At 45.4% G+C, this 18,382-nt stretch overlaps 1 protein-coding gene across 41 annotated transcripts in view; it reads left to right on the top strand.

The window, feature by feature from the left end:
* LOC147353366 (uncharacterized) overlaps nucleotides 1-18,382 on the top strand; it is a 478,153-nt gene that overhangs the window by 321,201 nt on the left and 138,570 nt on the right. The window contains exons 8-9 of one of the 41 annotated variants that reach the window (XR_015145085.1): nucleotides 11,811-11,849; nucleotides 12,444-12,708. The exons of the other annotated variants lie outside the window; for them this stretch is intronic. The gene's annotated coding sequence lies outside the window, so the exon portion shown is untranslated. Of the gene's footprint in view, nucleotides 1-11,810; nucleotides 11,850-12,443; nucleotides 12,709-18,382 lie in introns of those variants that run through there. 41 annotated transcript variants of the gene reach the window in all.

Below are 18,382 nucleotides of genomic sequence, written 5' to 3'. Positions count from 1 at the left end.
CACTTGTGTTGTTGTTCCCTTTACAATCCAGTAACATCGCTCTTTAAGGTGGTCATGGAGCCTTTGTTCTAAACACCACCTGCCTCATCTGCTTTCTGAGCTCAGGGCAGCCATTGCATTGGGCTCCAGGGCGATGGTAGAAGTGCGACTTTTCACACAAACGTTAATTTTGGACCTCAGGTCTCTCCAGTGACAACCCAGGAAGATAGAGCAGGAATCTCCCAATTGTTCACATGATCAAACTGTGGCTGAGAAAGTTTAGACATTTGCCTGAGGCAGCAGATCTAACAAATGCTAAAACCAAGATTCTAATCCAGTTTTTAGCTTCTCTAAATATTCTACTCCTTTCACAAATCATACCATCCCTTTGTAAGATTTGATGAAAGGCTCACCTTAGCTGGGGGTTAAAGAAACATGGTTTTATTCCAAAGTGGTGTCTACTAGAAGTATGACCAGGTCAGTGCTTCCCTGGGCTGACCAGCTTCTTCCCACCTTTAAGATTAAAGCAGTAGAATGCATTGCCCACAGGGAGAATAGGCCAGTAAGTAAAACTCAAACCAGACTACAAGGTTGAAATCTTGATTCCTCCCCTCATTAGCTGTGTGACCTTGGGCTAGTTACTTGCCCTCTCTGTGCTTCTGTTTACCCATCCATAAAACGAGGATACTAAAAGTTGCTCTCTCACAAAGCTGCAGTGAGGATTAAACAGAAAGTGAATGTGTGGCACTTTGCATAATGCTGGGCATTGAGTTGAAATATATATATATATATATTTTTTTTTTTTTTGCACTTCCTATTATAATAAAATACAAGCCCTTTGGCAGGACTGACATTCTAAGAACCGGGTACTGTCATTTCAGCCAGCACTTTGAATCAAAGATCTTCACCAGCTCCTAAATAAACGTTACGTGGCTGCTACCACCGCTTCTCTTTTTGGAGATGTCTATTAAAATTATGATTCAATTGTCAGAAACAAAATATTCTTAAGATGTCTTCAACCATACCCTCAAATTATATGACACTGCCTGGCTTTAATACCCATCTAAATAGTTACACCGCTGACAGGTTTCAGGAGCAGCGTTTGCTCTCCCATTCCTCTCATTAACTTATGTAGCAACATCATAACTCTCTGGAAGGATTAAAAAAAAAAGATGTTGGCATATTCCATCTGAATTCATTTCAGATAGCGTCTGTGTCAGAGCATTTGCATATGAATGAGATGACTTGACGTTGGATCATTAACATGGGAGCATTGCCGTGACATATTTTAGAGTTCAGGTTCAACGGGTGGAGGCAAGCCCGGCAAGAAAGGTGGGAGACTTAGCCCATTTGAAACTGTGCTGGAATCGCCTGACATGGAATCTCCATCCCAAACGGGCCATGGTCTGGAACCCTGGGTTCGCCTCTTCCCTTTAGGACAGCAAGTCCAACATCCCACCCATCCTCCCCATACCCCCAGTGTTCTTGCCCCATGGAAGGGGTCGCTCTTAGTGTTAGCTGAGTCATGGTATGTGTAACCTGAAGCAGCACTGGGTGGATTACCAAAGGAAGAACTGCCTAGGCTGGAGACGCCGTGACCCGACCATGTGCTTTCTTGGAAGTACAATTGGAAATACCATTTATTTTACTGACATTTGAAAAAGTGTTATGAGTGGGCCGTGCCTTTGCACTACTGTTTGTGTCACTCATGAGGCTGGTGCACTATTGGTCTCCCTGGTTTCCGCCTTGAGACTCGGGCTCTCCTTGGATTCTCTGGGCAGTGGGACCACAGTCTTCTGTGTGTGCCTGGCTCATGGGGACTCAAGCCCAGTCTTGCCCCTCACAGACAACTCAGCGCTGTGACATCAGAGGTATCTGGTCATTGATTTTATTATTTTACGACCACACAGAGGTCTTGTTTTGGTTTCTTTTTAAAAATTTATTTATTTTTAATTGGGGGATAATTGCTTTACAATATTGTGTTGCTTTCTGCCGTATATCAACATGAATCAGCAATCAGCCATAGGGATTGCAGGCAAAAGCTGAGCTCACAGAAAGGACAGAAAGTGTTTAGGTGAGAGAGGCTTTTTGAACTATGGTGTTGGAGAAGACTCTTGGGAGTCCCTTGGACTTCAAGGAGATCAAACCAGTCAATCCTAAAGGAAATCCGTCCTGAATATGCATTGGAAGAACTGATGCTGAAGCTGAAACTCCAATACTTTGGCCACCTGATAATGAAGAACTGACTCATTAGAAAAGACCCTGATGCTGGGAGAGATTGAGGGCAGGAGGAGAAGGGGATGACAGAGGATAAGAAGGTTGGATGGCATCGCTGACTCGATGGGCATGAGTTTGAGCAAGCTCCGGGAGTTGGTAGTGGACAGGGAAGCCTGATGTTCTGCTGTCTATGGGATTGCAATGAGTCAGACATGACTGAGTAACTGAACTGAAGTGCAGGTCACTTAGATTCAGATCAGATCAGATCAGTCGCTCGGATTAGGTTGTCTTTTAAACTCACGTTATCACAGAGCCTGATGTGAGTGGTATATGGGTTCCAGAATCTCTAACAACTCGGGGAGGAGTCATCTACCATTCCTCATTCTCCAGTAAGTAGGCAGAGCCTCGTGAAGTTTCGGTGACTTGGCCATGGCCACCCAGCTCCTATGTGGGTTTGCAGGAGCCAGAGAGTCTACTTAGCAGTGTCTCCTGCTCTGGCTGGCCGTAGTGCTGCCTTCTGCTTTTCACAACATTATCCAGTGAACCCTGATGCGAGGTTTCCACCCTGACCCAGAGACATGGTGTGTACCCAGGAGAACAGTCACCCAGGTGGGCAGTGAGCGCTCACTCGGCTTCATTGCTCATAGGGTCTCGGGATCCTTGGGGAGAAGCATCCAGAGGCTGAGATAAGAGACCATAACTGGCCTTGAGTGGTTTTCTGTGTCTCAACCTGAGAATAAGTTGTACAGAGCAGCAGCCATCAAGGATGGTCCCTAAACCAGCAGCATCTGGGACCTTGTCAAAATGCAAATTCCCAAGCTCTACCCAGATCTACTGAATCTGAAACTCTGAGCCTGGGGCCTAGCAATCTATATTTCAACAAGCCCTGGAGGTGATTCTGATTCATGCTAAACAGGACTCCTTCCGGAGCCCGTGTTCTGTCCTTCTCAGCAAACCCTTTGCCACTGCCGGCACAGACTGAGACTAAACAATAACTTCCCAGGGCTGCACAAGAGGGGACCCGGTCTGCCGGGTGGCGCCTCCTGATCCCTGGAGCCGGAGAGGCCCCTGAGTATCCGTGGGGATCAGGCATCCTTCCTGGATGAGATGCTCCTAGAGTGGGAGTGCTCTGCCTTCCAAGAGGCAGACCCAGGTGCCCTGGGTCCCTGCCCACCTGCTCCTGGTTCCTCCCAGCAGCACTTCCCCCTTCTGGAAGGCTTGTGACTTGGGAACACTCGTCCAGACCTGCACGCGTGTGATTCTGATCATTAGCACCTTGTAGTTGGGATCCTTGCCTTGTAAATCTCTTTGTTCCCTCAAAGTTCAGGGGGAGGGAGGCAGGAAGCCTGGAGGAGCTCTCCTTTCAGCCTGTTCTGCTCAGAGTAGAACAAAGCCAGCCTGTGGGGAAGACGCTTTGATCCCAGACAATGAGAGCGGCTGGACTAAGTGTTTGGAGAGACCAAACAGCTCTGGCACAAAACAGATCAGTTACTTTGCCTTTTCTTTTCTTTCTTCTTCTCTGTTTTTTTTTCTTTTAAGATCTAATTCATGTACTAGAAGTTTAAAAGTAAGTTGTTTTGAAGGATGGTTTTTCCAGTCACAGGCTTTAACCTGAAACATCTGTGTGCTGGGTGCCCGAGACAGACTTGGAGGCTGTGCTGCTGCTGGGGCTGCCCTGAGGTGAGCCCACCCCCTGCCCCGCCCAAGGGTCCTGCCCTGCCCTCAGGCCATTGAGTGACAGCTGAGACTAGAGGATGCTGGAACTGGGAGGAACCTTGGGAAAATCTGCTCATTTATCCAACATAGTTGCCAAGACATAGGAAACTCCTGAGTTCACACCTAAAATGAATACAGTAAGCATGCCTGTATGGAACACCGCCTCTATGCCAAGCACTAAGTGTGTCCCATATCATTGACTCACTGAACCTCCGTCTTAGCTCTTAGCCTCAGGGACCTCCATTTTCTCAGGTGGTTTATGGTAGTTTTAATAGTACTTATGAAATGGGTGGGATTATTGTCCCATATTCCAGAAGAGAAAAACGGAGGCACGGAGAGGCTGGTAATGTACCCAACCAAGGTCACCCAGCTGGATACATGGCAGAACCAGGCTGCAAACCCAGGCAGCCTGGCTCCACGCTCTTCACTAGAGAAAAAGGTCTTTTTGGTCATGCAGTCCAGGGCTCTCTGACGGGAGTGATGGAGTGTTGCAGGGAAAATCCAGCTGGTCCTGGGAGCTCTGGAGACTGTATCCTCTGTTACCAATGGTGTTGTTACTGACACATGTAGACTCTGCACAATGTGGCCAGGGCTGAAGGGGTGGACAGAGTGTCATGGGAAAGCGGAATAGGAAACCTGGAGCGCAGAGCTGCTGGATGGCCACGAAGAGGACAGCGAATAGTCACAGAAGAGGAGATATGGGAGCTGAGTCTCTTTCTCTCCAGCCACATTGGGGAGAAGAAGCAGAGGGGATGTCAGGCAGGGGAAACACTGTATGCAAAAGACTGGAATTACTCTGGAGGGATTTGAGGAGGCTTTGGGCTTCCCTGGTGGCTCAGACAGTAAAGGTAATGCCTGCAGTGCAGGATACCTGGTTTCGGTCCCTGGGTTTGGGAAGATCCCCTGGAGAAGGGAATGGCTACCCGCTTCAGTATTCTTGCCTGGAGAATTCTGTGGACAGAGGAGCCTGGAGGGCTAATCCATGGGGTCATAAAGAGTTAGACGTGACTGAGCAACTAACACTTCCACTTTTGCCAGCCAGTTTCAGCTCATGCTTCTCATTACCCCCTCATCCTTACAGAATCTCCAAGGTTGCTGGTATGTGAAACTGACAGAGTTAGAATTATGAATGATCAGAGCTTAAAGGGACCTCAGCATACCCTTTGGGTTAATGAGTAAACTTATATCCAAATAGCAGAAGCCAGTGACAATGGATTGACCATGTTTGTTCTCATGCCCCCCCACAGCCCTTTAACTCTGGGAAACCTGAACTTTAATTGCTTCCTGTATGTCCCTTGTTCACCCACAACCCTGATCTCATGTCCTTTTGTGCTCATTACCCCTCAGAGCAAGCCCTCTCCCATCCTTGATGCCCAGGTCTCACCCATAATCAAAGTCCAGTTTAGATGCCACTTCCTCCAGGAAGCACTCCTTGCTTCTCCCAGCTGGGAATAATTCCTTCCTTCTTCTATTTCTCTCATGGCAATGATGGCTTCCACATGATGGAGAGAGAAAAGACCTCTAATATTACTCTCAAACTGACAGTTCAGCACTGTTTGGTCTAATACATTCCTCGGTGTCTGATGAGGCAAGACTGAGAGTGAGGCAAGACTGAGACTGGTCTTTAGGCCACTGAAAAGGGCCTAGGTTCAGCCGCACTGTTGAATTCCAAAGGCCTGATACGCCTATGATTTTTCCTTCCTTGCTGCCAAATCAGCTCTGCTTATCGACTGCTATTTTAATGAAACCTCCTGGTACCAGCTCAGGGAGGATATTTTTATTAGATACGATTGGGTGGATTCTCATGTTGAAAGCATTTGGTGTAAAACATGAACGCATCCAGTTCTCAGATATCCTTCCAAATATTTCCTTTGAAATCGGAAAATTACCAAAGAACTTGTGATAAGACGATGAAAAAAGAAATTAAAAAGTGAAGATGACGTGCTTATCTTCCCCTGCCCCACATTCCTGCATGGGCGGGGCTTTGGCAATTTGAAGATGAATTCAGTTAGAAGATTAGATGGGGCCAGACTTGGCTGTGGCCCAGAAAGGCTCAGGAAGGCGGTCAGTATTCTGGTCTTCTGTTTCTCCCTGTCTTCCAACAGCCCTTTGGGAGTTGGAGTCAGACAGAGAGGGTAACAAGTCTGCCTTACATATGGTCAACTCTATTAACATATGATGCCCCTGGCTTTGTGGTACCTAAGTTCTCAGCATCAAGGAGAACACTGTGATCAGTGTTTATGGACCTTCCCTTCCTCTACTGAAAACCTCTTTCCTGATCATTCACTAACCTCTACTGAAAACCTCTTTCCTGATCATCACTCCCCTAACTCTGCATACAGTAGACACAAAGGCTTAAACCTTGGGCTCTGGAATCACCACCTGAATTCAAATACTGGCTTTACCACTTTATAATGGGGCAACCTTGGGCAAAGTTACTTTACCCACATCACTCTGTTGCCTTATCATTAAAATGAGGATAAATGATAGTACTCATTTCCTAGGGTTCTTATAAAAAGAAGACAATTCATTTAATGCATTTAACCATAGCTGGCATATAGTAAACCTGGCATATAGCAGATTTTTTCATCAGAATCCTTCCACAATAATTACACCTTATAACAATCAACCTTTTTGTATGTGTGTGATCTCTTTTTTTTTAAATTTTCTTGGATTGTGGTTGATTTAAAATGCTGTATTAGTTTCAGGTGTATAGCAAAGTGATTTATCCCTCCCCCTACACATTTCCCTTTTGATAACCTTAAGTTTGTTTTTGATATCTGTAAGTCTGTTTCTATTTTGTAAATAAATTCATTTGTATAATTTTTAAAAATTAGATTCCACATGAGTGATATCATATGATACTTGTCTTTCTGTGTCTGACTTCACTTAGTATGATCATTTTTGGAAGTGAAAGTGTCTGACTCTTTGTGACCCCATGGACTGCAGCCCACTAGACTCTTCTGTTCATGGGATTCTCCAGGCAAGAATCTTGGAGTGGGTTGCCATTCCCTTCTCCAGGGGATCTTTCTGACTCAGGAATCAAACCTGGGTTTCCCACATTGCAGGCAGATTCTTTACTGTCTGCGCCACTGCATCCATTGATGTTGCTATTTTTTTTTAAGTTAATTTTTGTTAGAGTGTAGTTAATGTACAATGTTGTATTAGTTTCTGTTGCACAGCAGAATGAATCAGTTCTACATATACATATATCCATTGTTTTTTTTTCATTCTTTCCCCACAGAGGTCGTTGCACAGTATTGAGCAGAGTTCCCTGTGCTGTACAGTAGGTCCGTATTAGTTATCTATTCCATATGTAGTGGTGGCCTCTACTACCTTGACTTGGAAGAATAGCTTTTGTCTGCCCTTGGGCTTTTCCTGGATATTGGCCCAAGACCTAAGGCTTCCTTGCAGATGAAACTTATTTTGGGTTGGCAGCTATTCCAGGAGTCCCGTGAGTCCTCATCAAGCCCTGGGTCGAGCTCCTGGTCCTGGCTGTCTTGCCTGTGGCCCTTAGCTGTTTTCTAGCCTCATGTCTTCCACTTACTCCTGATCTGGGTATCTTCCTCTCAACCCTGCCTCCTGGCCTCAGTTCCTTGAGACGTGGGGAATGTTAGGAACCTAGCGTCCTGGTCTGCCGCCTGCCAGGCACTCCCAGGCTCTGTGCCCTATTTCCGCCCTCTGTCTGGGCCCTGCTGGCTCTTCTTTGAGCTGCCCCATCATTCAGTTCTGGTGTCCCTTTGCCTGCTCTCAGTGCTTTGCTGGGACGTGAGTTCAGGTGGTCTCTGTCTCTACTGACTCCAGACTAAGACCTTACTTCCGTGATCTGAGGGAGTCCTTCTGATGCAAACCTCCCAGCCAGTGACCCTCAGTATTCCTCTGTCCTCATGGACAGCGGCATTTAGAGAGGTGGCCCTGGGCAGAGATGCCAGAAAGTCCCCTTTTTACTGGGATACATAAATAACGGGAAATGTGTTTAATCCTTCAGGCCAACTTTAGTTCCTTAACCATGTGGAATTCTGGAGTCCTGGGTAGATCCAACATAGACCAGCCATATCTTTCCTGGCCAGAGGTTAGGATGTGGTGACTGTGTATGCACACGCTTTATGTGCCTTTTGTATACTCTTTTTTTTGTAGACCTCCACCACTTGTCTGGAGCCACCATCAGGTGTATAATAAAAATTCTCTCTCTGTGCTGCTGAGCTGAAGGAATTAGATGCTCCTGTAAGACAAAAGGAACTTCTTGGTACTCCCAGAAAACTGGGATATTATAGCACTGCAACACCACCTTTAGATGGTAAACAAATACATTCCTGCGAATCTACTGTATACCAAGCTCTAAGACAGTTTCTTTACTGTGTAATCTAGAGTCTTTCTTGATCCCTGAATTCTGGATGAGATAAGCTTAGCCCAAAGCCTTTCTGAAGATTTTTGAGATTGTCAAGGCCTCTTTATCTCATGGCAGAACAAAATGTTTCTTCTTTTATTAGGAACAAATATTCATAAAAGGCAGCTGGGATTGTAAAGCTTGTTTTTGCTTTTTTGTTTTTCCTCCAACACAAATATGTTTTTTGTTCTAAATTTTCTTAAAAAGAAAACAAACAACAACAACAAAAAACCCTTAAAGGTAGACATTTTTAAGCCCACTTTACAGGTGAAAAAATTGAGTATGTATTAGTTCTTTTAACTGTTTTCTTCTCTCACATAGCAAATAGCTGGCAGATTCATTATTCAAATCTAGATCTTTGTGTCTCCAAATCCATGTACTTTCCACTCATTTAAATGGAGTTGGGCCTTCACATTCAGAGATCAGCTTAATTGTGTAACTGACAGAGGTTTTATAATCTCATCTTTATAACACTGGGTATGGTAGATGAAGTCTGTTTTCCTGGGAAGTATTTTAATTTGTGCAAGTTAACTAGGAGTTTCACCTATGCCGTCTAAATTTTGACCCTGAACTTTTACATCGCAGAAGTGATGGGATAAATAACGTATCAGTCTATTAAGGCTCTTTGCAAACATAGAATAAATCAGGCCCCAGCATTGAGGGTCTGCAAGAAGCTTTATTGCCTGAAAATAGATGGTCCAGTATTTTAGTTAAAAATTGCTAGGTTCCAGAACTTATTAGGAATCTGCTTGAAATTCTGTACTGTCCCAATTTTATCTTCAGAATTGAATTAATTAGCCAAAAAACATTTGCATATGTAATTTGTTTTTTCTTCAGATGCACCATGATAACAAGCTATTCTTTTACATCATTAAGATGGAAACATATTATATTTTCATGCAAAGCAGAATCTGTTATTTTTTAAGTGTCTAATCCCCTTGTCATTAAAATATTCAGAAAATAAGTGTATGTCAGACAGTGGGTGCCCTGAGCCTTTGGAAGTCAGACTTGCAGTTCATGAGGCCATGGATGTTTCATCTGTAACACAAGGAAGGAAGTTGTCCCGGACGAGAGACTCAGAGGAGTTACAGCTCCATTAAGGTGCCCACAGAAGGCCGGTTCCTAATTTGAAATCGTGTTAGGCGTAAGAATTGAGGAAAGAAGAGCCAGAAACGGTAACTGGCATCAGCCTTTATGGTGCCATTTCAAACAAAAATTTTATTGTCGATTTCGATTTTGTGACCTTGGAGGCTTGAGAACTCATGGCCATTTTTGAAAATGTATCCAGCTTGATTAACCTCATTGTCTATAAAGCTATAGTCCATGAAACTGCCTCCTCTGATACTTTTCTTAGAGGGAATTATCATGGAAATACATTTTAAAGATGTTATCGATTTTAAAATGACAAGGAGAGGAAGTTTATCCAATTACCAAATATATATTACCACTGTTTGATAAGTACCAGGAAATAGGATTTTATCAACTATTCCTGGGAAATTGGTGAATTTCTTTCCTGAATTTACAGAGACATGCACCGTGGATTTTTATTTTAAACATCAGAAACAAGCTAAGGGATTTTATAAGAAGATACTCTTCAACCGGTCAGTTGTCTTTCTTGTATAGCTGTGACTCAATTCAACTTACTGTTTCTCCTCCATGTCAATATAATGAAAAAACAAACAAATAAACAAACAAAAAACATGCCCACTTATTCTTTTTGACTTCTTAACATCCAGAGTAAAGTTATCATATTGCTGAGGGAATTAAAAATTCTGGTGTTCGGAATTGCACGAGATTCAAAGAATGACCTGTGTTGGAAATCTGTCTCTTGTTCTCCTCCAGCCCACGTTGCTGTTACCCTGGGGAGCTTCTGTTCTCAGAGCCTCAGTTTTCTTTCTTATTAAGTAGTAGTAGGACTGAAAGGGCTTCCCAGGTGGCAAAGTGGTAAAGAATCCCCCTGCCAGTGCAGGAGACACAATAGATGTGGGTTTGATCCCTGGATTGGAAAGATCCCCTGGAGGAGGAAATAGCAAACCCACTTCAGTATTCTTGCCTGGAGAATCTCATGGACAGAGGAGTCTGGCAGGCTATAGTCCGTGGGGTCACGAAGAGTCAGACATTACTGAGTGACTTAGCATGCAGAAATGAGGATCTCTTAAGGATGTAACAAAGTTTCTGGTGATCTGATCATGCATAGATGGCATTTACAAATGATGGTTCTTATGTTTAACTCGGAGAGGACCGTTGTATGGGTCCTAAAATTCATAAAATATATCAAACTGTCTTTGTCTCTTTTATGTGATGGAGTAGTTATGTCTTTCCTGATTGTCTCCTGCAGGAGGACTGGGCTTGATTGGTGTAAGTCACCAGGAGATCATCCAGGTTTGCTTGAGCTGCCTGACATAGAAGGACCAGGTTGTCTATCACTAGATGTGATCAGGAAGGGTCTGGGCATGCCCAGTGGTGGACACTGGAGAGAGATGTCAGGATGAGATCAAAGTTCAGACCAGATGACCCATCACTCCATTCTTTGCTGATGTCCTAAAATTCTCTGATTAATCAGACCCTCTACCAGTGTAGAAATCACATCTCAAATTAAAGGCCCAGGGTCAGATGTATCACCCTTCTGATGTCTTATAGACTTGACCTCCATGGATGGACCTCAGTTGGTCTGTCTTGGGTCCCCTCCTAGCTCTGCCTGGTCCCCACTTTCTCCTGGTCCAAAGAGTCTGCACTCAGAGTTTGTTTTTTTTTTTTTTCCCCTGTCCATTTCAGTTCCCTTCAAGCCCTCTCTCCTCATGTGTTCTATATGCCCCACCTTCTTTGTCTCTTATCTTCACATTCCTGACTCCCTTCAGGACCAGGAATATCTACCTTTGATTGACATCTGTTCATTCAAGTTTACTTCACCTCTAAGAAAAGTGAACCCTGAGAAAACTGGGGCACTCCATTGGGGACCAGTTCTGAAAGTTACTTCTTTACCTGCTGGCTTCATTCAAGAAATGTCCCATGGGAAAGAGAGTGGGCTTTGCTTGTAGACCTGAGTTCAAATCCTGGCTCTACCACTTGCTGACTGAACTGTTGGGTAAGTCTCCTTATCCCACAAAACCATCTTCCTTTCCATCGTATAAACAGTGATGCGAAAAACCACATCCAATTCTACCTCTGCCAGGAAATCTTCTCTACTAAAGGAAGGTACTAAGAGTATTCAAATCTTTATGAAATGATATCAAACTAATATCCTTTCTGGATTCCTTTCTGCGAAACAGAAGAGGAAACCCACTGTCGGGTAAAGGGTGAAGAAGAATCGAAATTCCTGTTTCTCAAATGTCTTCCGCACATGTGTCCTCACTGAAAGTGAAAGTCACTCAGTCCTGTCCAACTCTTTGCGACCACATGGACTATACAGTCTATAGAATTCTCCAGGCCAGAATACTGGAGTGGGTAGCCATTCCTTTCTCCAGGGGATCTTCCCAACCCAGGAATCAAACCCAGGTCTCCTGCATTACAGGTGGATTCTTTACCAGCTGAGCCACCAGGGAAGACTGCTGTATCCTGCCTATAATTTGCTGCGGGAAGCCTTACTGGTGTGTCAGGGGGTGGGTGAGTACTTTGGGGGATTAGATCACACAGAAGGGCTACCTGAACGGCTTTGTTCTCCATGTGGTGGATATTGTGAACAGACATGGGAGTTCAGTTCAGTCACTCAGTCGTGTCCGACTCTTGGCGACCCTGGACTACAGCACGCCAGGCTTCCCTGTCCATCACCAACTCCTGGAGTTTACTCAAACTCATGTCCATCGACATGGGAGTAACATGCAAGAAAGAGGGTTTGGACTGAGAACACGATATTTAGTACGTGCCTTGTCGCAGACTACCAGTGGCCAGGGCAATTCATCTAAACTGGTGGTTAGCAAACTTTTTCTGTAAAGGGTCAGAGAGTACATATTTTTGGCTTTGTGAGCCAGATACTTTGGGGTGCAGCCCCTTAGCTCCTCCACTGTGTCTTGAAAGCAGCCACAGATGACACATAAGGGATGAATGAGAATGGTTGGTGTCCAAGAAAATGTTATTTACATAAACAGAAAATGGGTTAAATTTAGATAGTAGCAGTTCCAAACTGTTTCCTTAATCTAAGCCGCAGTGTATCCCTCTTCACCATGGGGGCAGTAGAATTTCAGGAAGATTAAATAGGACAATGCAAACGAGGCATCTGAGCCCACAGCCTGACCCATGAAAAATTTCCATAAAGTTACTTCTTTCTGTCTCTTTTTTTTCCCCAAAGTGCTTCTATACAGTGTGGAGTTAGAAAAGAATGCACACAAAGGTCCTTCCCAGCCCTGTGGTTTTATGAAATTGTCCATTAAAAAAAAAAAAGAACAAGAAAGAGAGCATGCCAGGGAGAGAAATTGTCTGCATGTATTTTTCCTCTGCAAAGTCTGACCACAAGAAACATTAAATCAATCAGATGACAAAGCAGAATATGAAAAATTGAGTTGGTTTAGTCCCAAGTTTTCAGGAGGCCTGTGCTATTGGGATCAGAAGCAGACTGGAAAAAAAAAAAAAAAGGGCCGCGGGGACAGAGGTGGGGGGGACTGTTTTCTACATATTCTGTGCATAGGCTATTCCGTGACTCCCACATCATTCATCACCGAAAAACTTTGAGTGCAGTAAACATTTCCCCTAGTTTAGTAGCGGCTCTGACCAAGAACAAAGCCATTAACATAAATGCAGATAAATACAAGGCAAATAATGATATTCCCAATTGCTTCTGTGTCAACCAGCTCAGCCCATCAATCTTGCCTGACTGGTTAAGAAGGGACTCAGAGAATTTATAACCAGGGAAGATTTCTTTCTAAAGCATTTCCACCTCCCAGACAAGGGGAAGGATGAATCATCCAGAAAGTCCCAGGAAATCAAATGAACACACTTCATCTTCAGAGCATCCCACCTGAGGTTCTCTCTTGGTCACTGCCGCCCTGAAACCACACTCCTTGGAGAAAGATAGAACCCAGGGAGCTCTTGGTTGCCCATCCATCCTGGCAGGGGAGAGCACTTGGCCAGGTTTCTGCATCCTTGGTCTGCTAACACTTGTTCACAGTTCAGTGGCAGAGTCTCTCAGCCTCTGGCTCTGCCTGCCTCTGCTGCATTCACTTCATCAACTTCACCTCCTCATCCACTTTTAAGCAACAGTGTCCCTGGTCTTCTCCCCCCAGTGCCCTCTTCATTCTATTACCTTTTTCCAGCCATCTCATTTACTCCATGTTAACAGGTTCTACCTACATCCCAGCATCTCCCACATCTTGATCTGCCCGGGCTTCTCCTAGAAAGGGTGCTGTCTTACATTTAACTCCTGGTTGCTCTTACCATCTGCCTGCAAAGCAGACACATCCCATGTAACTTATCTACCTTAGCTCCTAATTCTGCTCTGCCCCTATTGACTCTTTATCTTTTTTCCCCTAAGGTAAAATCACAATATTATTTACTATTCTTAAAAATTGAAAGTAGTGTATCTGATAATAAATGGTCACATTGATTATGATAGATAATAGTAGCATATTAAATTTTTCAAGTTTTTAAAAATTTTATTTATTTTCGGTTGTGCTGGGTCTTCATTGCTGTGCAGTTTTCTCTCTAGTTGCCAAGAGCAGGGGCTACTCTCTAGGTGGCAATGCACGGGCTTGTCTTGTTGTGGAGCATGGGATTTAGAATACACGGGCTCCAGTAGTTGCGGCTCTTCACTCTAGAGCACAAGCTCAATACATGGCTCACAGGCTTGGTTGCCTGTGGCATGTGGGATCTTCCCGGACCAGGGACCGAACCCATGTCTCCCGCATTTGCAGGCAGATTCTTTACCACTGAGCCACCAGGGAAGCCACCACATATTAAAATTTAAAAACAACCAGAGGGCCCAGCAAACACCCTGAGGATCTGGAATGTTTTTGGCTGTAAATAACAGAAACCTCAATTCAAATATGGTTTAAACAGTGAAAGTGTTAGTTGCTCAATCGTGTCCAACTCTTTGAGACCCCATGGACTGTGACCCGCCAGGCTGCTTCTGTCCATGAGATTTTCCAGGCAAGAATACTGGAGTGGGTTGCCATTCCTTTCTCCAGGGGATCTTCCCAACCCAGGGATTGAACCCGGGTCTCCCCCATTGCAGGCGGTTTCTTTACCATTTGAGCCACCAGGGAATCTCTTAACGATAGGAAAATAAATGATTGCATGTAAGTGTAAGGCAGCTCTAGGTACCACAAGATCAGTAATATAAATGAAGACATAGAGTCTTTCTCCCTATTGAGTCTTTATAGGTAGCTCTCTACTGCACTCAGTAGCCCAGATCAGAAACTGGGCCATGCTGGGTGCTTCCCTTTGTCTCAGCCCTAATGTCATCTCAGTAGGCATGACCTAGAGATAAGAACTTCCCGGAAACCTCTCCAAAGTGTTTCCTCCTGGTGTATGTGATCACGTGAAGGGTCTCATTCACTGTGACCAGAGAGTTGTTTTATTTTGGTTTCCTTGCCTCAAGTCCCCCTCCCCCCGCCTCTTCCACAGTAGATGACTTAGGTTTTCTGTCTGCTATGGTGGGATGACATAATTAGTGTTTCCACTTGATGCAGATGTCCACAATCTGCAGGAGCTGCTGTGGGGCCAGAGTTAGAATTGGAATCAGGGATACATCGTTCACAATCTGATACAGTAACTCAGGCTAGGGGAGAGAGAGGGCTCCACTCAGGAAGAGACAGAGTTGTATTTTTCTGAGTCTGTGTGTCAGGCTAGATGCTGTCACACTCAAATGAGCTGGTCTTAAACCGCTTCGAGGAAGAGACTATTGTCGCACATAATACATGTGAGAAGATACTCTTTCAATGAGTTCTATTTAGTTGATCTCTTAGTTGTGCTTAGTAGCTCAGTCGTGTCCGACTCTTTGTGAGCTCATGGACTGGGACCCGCCAGGCTCCTCCTGGGGATTCTCCAGACAAGAATACTGGAGTGGGTTACCATGCCCTCCTCCAGGAGATCTTCCCAACCCAGCGATGGAACCCAGGTATCCCGCATCGCAGTCGGATTCTTTACCATCTGAGCCATGAGGGAAGCCTGATCTCTTATTTAGGATGTGACAAATCCTGGATTCAAATTTAAGGCTGCCTGTGTATAAAAACCTCACCCTAAATCCTCATTGTCCATCTCCCTGAGGAGGGAGCCAACAGAATTGTGTTGCTAGACATGTGGAGAGAAAAGGTGCTGAGACTGGGGCTCCTTAGACAAGACACATCTCTCAAGAACACAAGTGTAAGGGGATCAGAGACTTTATTATATATTTTATTCATTGATATATAATAATCTGTCCTAAGGGAACCACTCAATAGATGTTTATTGAATAAATGAATTAAATCACACAATCCTGCAACTTGGACCTGGAAGCTACATTTACCCGGAGACAGCATTGTCTTGTGACCTTGCCAATGTCCTCCCCTTTGTCTGTCCTTCTCCTTGATTCTGACTGCTATGTAGAAAAGACTTCCTCCCATGGGATTTTTTAGACCTGAGTTTGAGGGCAGCTTCCCTGGTGGCCCAGACAGTAAAGTGTCTGTCTGCAATGCAGGAAACCTGGGTTCGATCCCTGGGTTGGGAAGATCCCCTGGAGACAGAAATGGCAGCCTACTCCTTTACTCTTGCCTGTGGACGGAGGAGCCTGGTAGGCTACAGTCCATGGGGTTGCAAAGGGTTGGGCACAACTGAGCAACTTCACTTTGAGAGCAGGAGTATTTGTTGAATGGCACTCAGTTTGTTTGTTGAAGGCACTCAGCAATGTTTATTGAATGAATCCTGGACCACTGAGTCCCTTGCTTTTTTTTCCTCCCTTGGCAGGATGTGTCAAAGTTTTCCAGGCTCTGTACCTCACTTACTTTACCTTCCTGGTGATCCTATGGAATCTGCATGTGTGTGTTTGTGTGTGTGCTCTGTGGCTCAGTCTTGTGCAACTTACAACCCTATGGACTGTAGCCTATTAGACTCCTTTGTCCATGGAATCTTCCAGGCAAGGATACTGCAGTGGGTTGCCATTTACTACGCCAAGGGATCTTCCTGACCCAGGGACAGAACCCAGGTCTTCTGCATTGGCAGGTGGATTCTTTGGCTCAGGATTCTTTGGCTCTGAGCCACCTGGACCCTGACCCTAATCCTACCAGAAACAATGATTCAGCTCCACCTCTAGACTCCATCCTGTGTATGGTGGAATTCTGAGCTAGTGCAAATCCCAGTGAAGAAAGGACACTTCTGTCTCTGCTTGCTATCCCTGCAGACCATCTTATTCACCATCTGCCTCAGAAATTATTTCTCCTTCAGTTGCACAATAACCACAGCAGTATTGGGAGAAACACTTTAAGAATTCCTCCCCCTCTGCCTCTTTGTCTTGGAAAATATCTCACCTTGCATATCTGCATCTCTTGGTGTCAGTGTCAAAGTAGAGACCAGGAGAAAGAAAAGACTTCCATGGCTCAGGAAATCCAGATTTGATCCTGGTTCCATGTCTTATCACCCATGTGAATTTTAAAAGACCACTTATTTATTTAAGCCTGAGTTCTTTATCTGTAAGAGAGGGCTGCTGCTGCTGCTAAGTCACTTCAGTCGTGTTCGACTCTTTGCGACCCCAGAGACGGCAGCCCACCAGGTTACCCTGTCCCTGGGATTCTCCAGGCAAGAACACTGGAGTGGGTTGCCATTTCCTTCTCCAACACATGAAAGTGAAAAGTGAAAGCGAAGTCGTTCAGTTGTGTCCGACTCTTCATGACCCCATGGACTGCAGCCTACCACGCTCCTCTGTCCATGGGATTTTCCAGGCAAGAGTACTGGAGTGGGGTGCCATTGCCTTCTCCGAAGAGAGGGCTAATTGACTTTTTTGATGGCTATTCGGCAGGCTGGTGTTACGCCTTTGGCGGAGAGCCTGGCCCAGAATAAGTGGTCTCTACATGTTGATTTCCTCTCCCTGGGTTCCCACACCCTGATAAACCCCACCTACCCTAATACAGGCTGATATGTTTCCTGCTTAAATGAACTGGCTACAGGCAGTGAATTTCAAACCATTATACAGGGTGATTGCATTGGGCTGCAGGTCACCTCACCTGTCCTAATGGCCCCAGCCAGGCTGCAAGGGGCTCTGGCCTTTGGCTAGTGACATTCGGACCTGTCTGCCTGAATGTCAGTCTTCTGGAAGGTGCTAGGCCCCTAGATGCCAGTCACAGCTCTCAGGGCTGATCGATATGCTGTAATGTGTGCCTGCGGTGTTTCTCCAGACAGGAGGGGACTGGCTGAGTTGACCCAGTGTCATCTGGCTGGCTGGCTGGCTGCTCATTTCTCTTCCCTCACCTGTCTTCTTCCTGAGCTGGGCTCACCATGTATCTCAGGGCTCTGCCTGGCATGCTCCCTCCTCCCGTTGTGCCTCCTCAAGGCGACTCCAGTCCTGCCCTTGCATGGTGTCTCAGCGGCACATCCACTCATTCGCTCTATCTGTTCATCCATCCATCCCTTGTTTGCCTTTTCTTTCTCTCATGAACAGCTGTGGGGCATCTCCCATGTGCCATGCTCTTGGGAATTTTCAAGTCCAGTTCTCCATAATTGGGGCTGCCTTTCCACTCTAGAAAGTAGTGATGAGCACAATCAATGTTCAGAGACTTTTGTTGTGTCATTACTTGTTCCTGCATGCTTCCCTGGTGACTCAGTGGTAAAGCATCCCCCTGCCAATACAGGAGATACGGGTTCGATCCCTGGGTTGGGAAGATCCCCCAAAGGAAGGCATGGCAACCTACTCCAGTGTTCTTGCCTGGAGAATCCCATGGATAGCGGAGCCTGGCGAGCTGTGGTCCATGGGGTCTCAAAGAGTCAGACATGACTAAGCAACGACAGCAACTTGCTCCTGCCACTCCAGCTGCAGGGATGGTTGAGGGCTCAGGGCTGGGTGGGGCGGGGGATCGACTCTTGCTAGATGTTCATTCAGACCTGTGAGCTAGTTCTGTTCTCAGAATAGCCAGCCATCCCCCATCCCTCCTTCCTCTGTAGCAACTCAGACACATTCTTGCTTCT

This window comes from Bos grunniens, chromosome 18 (genome assembly GCF_055505025.1).
Source record: "Bos grunniens cultivar Pamir isolate PY7600 chromosome 18, Bosgru_T2T1.0, whole genome shotgun sequence".
In the NCBI taxonomy this organism is placed as follows: Eukaryota; Metazoa; Chordata; class Mammalia; order Artiodactyla; family Bovidae; genus Bos; species Bos grunniens.
Note: the sequence above shows the minus strand (reverse complement) of the source record. Positions and strands in the feature narration are given on the sequence as shown.